This window comes from Myotis lucifugus, unplaced genomic scaffold, assembly GCF_000147115.1.
Source record: "Myotis lucifugus unplaced genomic scaffold, Myoluc2.0 scaffold_15, whole genome shotgun sequence".
NCBI classification, from domain to species: Eukaryota; Metazoa; Chordata; class Mammalia; order Chiroptera; family Vespertilionidae; genus Myotis; species Myotis lucifugus.
Window position 1 is genome coordinate 570037 of NW_005871063.1, and position 5987 is coordinate 576023.

The following is a 5987-nucleotide window of genomic DNA, read 5'->3' on the forward strand; positions in this document are numbered from 1 at the left end:
ATGGGGAAGAGTGGGGATGGAGGGCAGGTGGCATGATATGAAGCTGGAGATTTAGGCAAGGGCTGAACCATGAAGATCTGTGATGGATGGTCAGGTGTTTGGGTTTTATTCCAAGTGCAATGGGAAGTTGCCAAACCATTGAAGAGTTTAAACAGAAAAGTGATATGAACTGATTTGTGATTTAAAAAGATGACTGTTTTGAAAATGAACTGGGCAGGTACAAGAACAGAGGCAGGGAGGTCACTGGGAGCATGTAGCTGTAGTCCAGCTGAGAGATAATGGTGCCTTGAACTAGAGCAGCAGCAACGGAGATAAACAGAAGGCTAGACAGTTTGCTGATGGAATAAATATTATTAAATATGGGAAGTAAGGAGCATTCGATTGTTGGTTAGAACAAAAAACAGTATTCCCTTCCTCTCTTCTTTTTTTCCTTCTTTTCCTTTCTCCTCCCTTTCTTTGTCTTATTATTATTATTGAAAAATCAGACAGAGGGCGAAAACCAGGACTACAGGCTTTATTAGAGGAGAAGGACCTGCCGGGCTGTCTCACAAGGGGAGAACAGCAGCACGTGCAGGGGTGGGCACGCCTTTTGAGGGGCAGAATGAGAAGGGGTGGGGGGCTTAGTGTACTCGGTGCACACTGATTGGTAGCTTACTGCATTGTCCATATAGGACAAGGGCTGAGGGTATTTGGCAGGTGTGGATTGGTGGTCCAGTGTATAGTCCAAATAAGGTACATGGTTAGTCACTCAGGTATTTCTGGGCTGCAGGTTACGTCATACTCCACCCACCAGTTGGGGGAAGGGAGGATCTATCAATTATTCTTAGTATGGAAAGAATACATCAATATTTTATTTGTAGACATGTTAAGTTTGAGATACTAATACATAGTTGATATTCAACTGTATGAATATATGAATCTGGAATTTACACTTGGAATATACATTTGGAGATTATCAGCAATAGATGGCATTTCAAGCCATGGGAGTGACTGAGAGCACCTAGGGAGAGAGTAGATAAAGAGAAGAGGCCAAGGAATCAGATGGTCCCCAACATTTACAAGTGTGATAGGAACAAGTGTGCTAGAAAGAAGACTGAGAGTGAGTAGCCAGGTGGGTAGGTGGAAAACCGGAATATAGCATGATGGAAGTCAAGGGAAGAGCATTTCAAGGAGGGCGGGGTCAACTGTACTACAGGTACCACCGGAGCACTAGGAGAGGGAGACAGAGACGCTCTCTGCATTTGGCTTCCTGGAGGTCTTACCTTGCCCTTGACAAGAGCAATTTCACTGGGGGAAGGAAAGCTAATGGAAACAGAGTTATAGGCAACCTTTCTGAAAGATTTTGCTGTGGAGGGGAGTAGAGAAGCTATAAAGAGAAGAAAATGTGGGGCCAAGGGAGGGACGTGTGGTGTGTGTGTGTGTGTGTGTGTGTGTGTGTGTGTGTGTGAGTTTAAAGATGGGAGATTTAAAAGCTGTTTGTTTATTATTGGAGATGATCCAGTAGGATACAAGACAGTGGCATGAAGAAGAAAAGGGCTAAGCAAAGCAATGAAGTCCTTGAGAAGGAGACTGAATCCAGAGCATAGTGTAGAGACTGAAAATGGAGAGCACGGGCCTGTTCATGTACTTAACAGGAGAGAAAAGGGAGATGAGAGACGTGAGTAGGCAAAAGAGATGAGGGAGGTTCTATCTGACACTTCTCTTTTCTTTTTTTTAAATTTAAATGCTTTATTGTTGAAAGTATTACATATGTCTCCTTTTCCCCCATTAACCTCTCCTCGCCCGCTTCTCCCTCCCCTCCCCCCAGCACATGCCCTCATCCCCCTACTGTCTGTGTCCATTGGTTATGTTTATATGTATGCATACAAGTCGTTTGGTTGATCTCTTACCATGCCCCATCCCCTGCTTTCCATCTGAGGTTTGATGGTCTGTTCAATGTTTCTATGTCTCTGGATCTATTTTTGTTCATCAGTTTATGTTGTTCATTATATTCCACAAATGAGTGAGATCATGTGATGCTTCTAATATTTTAATGCTGTCATATGTAAATCAAAATTTGATTTTATTTATAACACTGTGGGGCTGTCCATAGACATAAATTCACACACATACACACACACACAAACAACTTTCTTGGTTAGGACATGTGTGCAAAATTTTTTTACTGTAAGTACATTCTAATCAACCATCTTTAGAATTAAATATAAAAGAACCGACAGTATTCTATAATTATAGATATAATTACTGACATTTGAAATCTGCTTGGTTGAGTAAACCAGATAATTAGAATTTCTTGTTAAATAGGCTGAGGTTCCAACGTATGTAGGACTGAGTACTTTGCACAGAGAAAATATTCCCTGGCTAGAGAACTACATTCTTCACCTGGGGCAGGTATTTCAAAAATATGCTGTTTTGGTCATAAGGGAGCACAGATGGGGATGGAATGGGTGGGGAGAGAGATATTACACATGATTGTGCAATTTCATTACCACTGTTGGGAAAACAACACAAAGCCATGACCAAGTTGGTAACATTACCTTTGGCCTATAAGGAACAGTACATTTTTTGGCTGACTATTACCCTCAATAATTTATCTTGATGTTACACAATGCGCTTCCTTATGAAAACTCAGAGAGCCCTATGCAAGTTACTTCATTTGTCTACACAGCATTGGGAAGCTGAGAGCTGTTGTCTTGACCAATGCTGTTCCATGGAAATATGACACAGCCACGTATGTAATTTAAAATTTTCTAGTACTTACATTTAAAAAAGTAAAAAGAAACAGGTAAAATTATTTTGGATGTTATATTGATCTAACCCCGGATATCTAAAGTATCGTGTCAATGTACAGTAAGTAGATATAAAAACTTGTTTATGAGATATATTGCATTCTTTTGTCGGTACTAAGTCTTTGAAATCCGTTGTGCATTTAACACTTAGAGCACATCTCAGTGCGGACAGCCACATTTCAAGTGCTCAGGAGCCACATGGCATCTTCGTTTTAGAGAATACTGGAAAGATGATGCGTGGCCCCAGGATCCAAAGCCCAGGCTCTATTGCAAGGTAATATAATGTGAGTCACAATTTGTCATTTTCCTGCTCAAAATCCTCCCAAGACTTCCCCTCACTTCTAGAACAACAGCTAAAGCTCTTACCTATGAGGCTGAACGTGTTATAGCCCTGCCTCCCTTGCCAACTTCATGGCCTACCAATTTCCCCTCCTCTGCACCCACCCCCACTCCCACCCTTACCTCAGGATCCTGGCACTTCCTCCTCCTCAGGCCTGGAATGCATTTTCTCATGGCTCCATCCCGGAGTTCATTCAGGTATTTGCTGAAACTCATCTCAGGAAGGCCTTTGATCTAAAATAGCTCTCCTCTCTAGCCAGTCTCCAGCTACTTACCTGCTTTCTTAGTGTTCGTTACAGTAGGCACAGAAAATGGTACATACATACTTACCTGGCAGGGGAGATATGATCACAAAGGTGGTTTTCCCAGGCGAGGCTGATCCACTGTACTCCAGCTGCGCTGACCCCTGCGATTTCCCCAAATGTGGGAAACTCGACTGCATAATTTGTGGTAGTGGGGGACTGCATTCATGCTCTCCCTTACAATAAAAAGAAAATGTGCATGCATATTAAAATTTGTTTGTCGTCTGTCTCCTACACTAGAAAGTAAGTTCTTTGAGGTGAGGGGTGTTGCTTTGAACACTGTTGGCTCACCAGCAGCGGGACTAGTGCCTGGCACACAGCAGGTTTGCTGAATGGATGAGTGAAAAGTGTTATTTTTGGCACATTGTTTAGAAGGTATAGTGCAGTGTTTAGAGTGTATACTCTGGAGTCAGACTCTTTGAGATCAAATGTCAGCCTATCTGCTTACTATCTTTATTCCTTTGAGTAATTGCTTAACTTCTTTAAACTTCAGGTTCCTTATCTGGAAAATGAGAGGGTTATTAATAATAGCATCTAGCCCTAGACGGTTTGGCTAAGTGGATAGAGTGTCAGCCTACAGACTGAAGGGTCCCAGGTTTGATTCCAGTCAAGGGCACATGCCAGGGTTTTGGGCTTGATCCCCAGTAGGGGGCCTGTAGGAGGCAGCCAATCAGTGATTCTCTCATCATTGATATTTTTCTCTCTCTCCCTCTTCCTTCCTCTCTGAAATCAATAAAAAACATATTAAAAATAATAATAATAGCATCTATTTCATAGAAATAATGTTGCTTTGGAGATTAAATGAGATAAAGTATGTAAAGTACTGTAACGAGGAATTGTAACCCACCCCACCTTCTTTTGACATTGTTTCTGTAAATGCTTATTGTGACTAATATGTAGCTTGTAGATAAACAGCATGTTTATGTAAGAATCCTAGGAACTAACGTCAGAAGATACAGACTCCAACCGTTAAGTCATCCCAGGTCCAGGAGACTTGCTGACCTCCCACCACAGAAGCAGGATGACAAAGACCAGGATGATGCACACCAGACCATCACTTGACCGGTTTCAAGGGAGGAGAAAGGACTGTGCTCTGCCGATTGGCCAGGCGCAAGTCGATGTCTTGTTCCTGGGTGTGGCTAGCAGAGTCCTTCTCCCTCCTTATAGAAACCTCTGCCTGTACGGAGATGTTGAAATCGGCTTTGTGACAAGAGTCCCCCATTTCCTAGCCCTCGCCCTTTCAGATAGAAACCTCTTTCCTTTTTCACCAGCATCTGTCTCAAGGGTTTGGTTTTTTGTGATGGCAGGCAGCCAGAGTTGGGTTCTGGTTACAGTACCTCATATAGTGTCTGGCTCATAAGAAGCACTCAAGAAAATGTTCTAGGTGGCTAGGGGTGGGCTAGAAGGGGTCAATGGGGAAAAAAGGGAGACATATGTAATACTTTCAACAATAAAGTCATAAGTAAAAAGAATGTTCTGTTATTACCTTTAGTTAAACAAAGATTAAAATGAGTGCTATGGCCCTGCTGGCGTGGCTCAGTGGTTGAGCATTGACCTATGTACCAGGAGGTCACGGTTCGATTCCTGGCCAGGGCACATGCCTGGGTTGTAGGCTCGATCCCCAATGTGGGGTGTGCAGGAGGCAAGCGGACCAATGATTCTCTCTCATTATTGATGTTTCTATCTCTTTCTCCCTCTTCCTTCCTCTCTGAAATCAATAAAAATATATGTTTTGTTAACAAACAAATGAAACAGCAGTCCTCCAAAGTACCCTCTCCCATATCACTGCCCACCATTTCTTATGCTTTGCCTTCCCAGAGGCAACCACTATCCACTATTTTATCCAGTTCCTTTGGAATTATCCATGTCTCAAAAGAATATTCGCATTGCTATTTTAAAAATAAATTCTATGACTTCCAACTCTAGGAGGTGAAAATTTAGCTCATTTTCAACAAATCCTATGATGTCCACCACATACACGAACACCTTCTTTGTCTTTTCAACATGACAGTGACTTAATTATATACTGATTTGATTTGACTTTGTAAATGTTATGCATACGTGGGCCATAAAGTATTCTATCCTATTAATACATACTTTTTCCTATACAACTTTTTTTTTTCTTGAGTTAATAATTGTCTTTTCCCCCTGTAACTTGGATTTTGTAACAAAGAGGCTTGACTCCATTTTTTATGTTTGACTTTTGTCAGCTTTCAATTTCCACTTTTTTTTTTTCCTATCTGCTCCACATCTGGGCAACTAAGTTAAGAATTCCTGTGTAATTCTTAATTACAACAGCTGATGGGAATTTCAAATAATGCAGATTAGCCCATGCCAAGGGAATTCCCCACTATTCTGACTCGACCATTTAACCACAAAAAAGCCCCAAACCACCCGGCTCAGTGGTTGAGCATTGACCTATGGTATGAACCAGGAAGGAGGTCATGGTTTGATTCCCAGTCAGGGCACATGCCCGGGTTTCGAGCTTGATCTTTAGTAGGGGGCGCGCAGGAGGTAGCTGATCAATGATTCTCTCATCATTGATGCTTCTATCTCT

At 42.0% G+C, this 5987-nt stretch overlaps 1 non-coding gene across 1 annotated transcript; it reads left to right on the top strand.

Moving 5' to 3' along the window:
* Positions 1-3450: 3450 nt before the first annotated feature.
* LOC111825164 lies at positions 3451-3610 on the top strand. Its single transcript, XR_002828293.1, has one exon. It is a non-coding gene; the product is annotated as a U1 spliceosomal RNA (small nuclear RNA).
* The last annotated feature ends 2377 nt before the right edge of the window (positions 3611-5987 follow it).